This window comes from Salvia miltiorrhiza, chromosome 5, assembly GCF_028751815.1.
Source record: "Salvia miltiorrhiza cultivar Shanhuang (shh) chromosome 5, IMPLAD_Smil_shh, whole genome shotgun sequence".
Lineage (NCBI taxonomy): Eukaryota > Viridiplantae > Streptophyta > Magnoliopsida > Lamiales > Lamiaceae > Salvia > Salvia miltiorrhiza.
In genome coordinates, this window is record NC_080391.1 from 338488 (window position 1) to 340303 (window position 1816).

Below are 1816 nucleotides of genomic sequence, written 5' to 3' on the forward strand. Positions count from 1 at the left end.
AGATAAGGTGTTGGAAACATATCAATTCGATAACCGGGAGGTTGAGAGTTGGGTGAGAGTATGTCGATCTTTGTGTGCTTTTGGGAGTTATAGGTTAGAAGTTGATCGGGGACGGCAACTATGACCCGTAATCTACCGTTCTAGTCGTCCGGGAGGGGGCTAGAACTAGTTGGGAGATCACTCTAGATAATTAGGATTGTCAAGATTAATATTGAGCTATAATTGAAGTCTTTTGCTTAATTATCGATGCCTAGTCCCTAAATCGCCTTAATCATCTTATTTATCCACTTTGCTTATTTGATTTTTATTTGTCTTTGCACTTGTTAAGTATTTAGTTAGATAATCAAACCAATCACTCAATCGTTTAGTCTAAATAGTTGAGTAAAATGAATTAGGATAATCACTAGATTGAACTACTAATCCTTGTGGGATACGACCTTGCTTCCGTATATTACAACTACCCGTATACTTGCGGCGTGGTGAAAATATTAGCGAACAAGTTTTTGGCGCCGTTGCCGGGGATTAGTTTAGTTTCTTTGCTTGTGATATTTTGCTTCATTGTGCTTAACTACTTTAGACATTTTACTTGCTTTAATTTTTGTTTTCTATTTTAAGATTGTGATTTGACTCTTTGTTCTTGTTGGTTGATAGGTAGTGTATGAATACAAGGTCTAAAGGTGCACCTCTTATACCTATAGACCTTGAGGTTGAAGCTTTTTGCCGACACAACAAAGCAAGAACAAGAAGAGATAGAGAGTTGGAGGAAGCTATGGCGGAAAATTTCGATTTAATCCGTCAACTCCAAAGGCAATTGGAGGACATGCAAGGGCAAATCAATGAGCAAGAGGCTCAAAGGAATGCACCACCACCACCACCTATTAGCAATATGTTCCAACCCGTGGTCCAACAAGTGGGAGTGCATGCCCCGAGAATCAATGCCAATAATTTTGAGCTCAAGCCGGCCCTCATCAACATGGTGCAACAAAATCAATTCGCCGGTCTTTCTCAAGATGACCCGAATGGACATCTCAGCAATTTCTTGGAGATATGCGATACTATCAAGATAAATGGAGTTCCGGAGGATGCCATTCGACTCCGACTCTTTCCCTTCTCACTAAGGGGCATGGCCAAGACATGGTATCAATCTTTAGAGATTGGTTCCATCACTACATGGGAGAAAATGGCTCAAAGGTTCCTTATCAAGTTCTTCCCTCCAAGTAAGACAATGAAGATGAAGAAGGACATTGTCCAATTTCATCAATTCGATGGAGAGACCTTCTATGAAGCTTGGGAGAGATTCAAAGAGATGATAAGGAAGTGTCCCAACCATGGTTTGGATCAAAACACCATTATTTGCTCATTCTATACCGGGTGTAGTGGTGAGATGCAAAGAGACATGAATGCATCGGCCAATGGAGCATTGTTGGAGAAGAGCCACGAGGAGGCCACCCACATCATAGAGAACTTGGCCGCCAATAGCTACCAATTTCCGGGGGAGAGGACTATTTTGAAGAAGGTGGCGGCTACAACAAGCTCGGATCCGATAGCTCTTTTGACAGCTCAATTGACCGCCATGAATAACAAGATTGATGCTATGTCAATATCAAGGGTAGAGCCCGTGGTTGAAGAACAAACTAGCTTCGAGGATGTGAACTACATCAACAACAACAACAACCGAGGCCAAGGGAATTTCCGGCCTTCACATCAAGGTGGTTATCAAGGCCAAGGGCAAGGGCAATACAATCAAGGATTTCAAACAAATCGCCACCCAAATCTTGCCTATGGTAATCCCAATAACTTCTTGCAACCACCGCCC

The 1816-nt window shown here is 42.2% G+C and overlaps 1 non-coding gene across 1 annotated transcript; it reads right to left on the minus strand.

Moving 5' to 3' along the window:
• Positions 1-1228: 1228 nt before the first annotated feature.
• LOC130987296 (small nucleolar RNA R71) lies at positions 1229-1335 on the minus strand. Its single transcript, XR_009089685.1, has one exon. It is a non-coding gene; the product is annotated as a small nucleolar RNA R71 (small nucleolar RNA).
• Between the last annotated feature and the right edge of the window lie 481 nt (positions 1336-1816).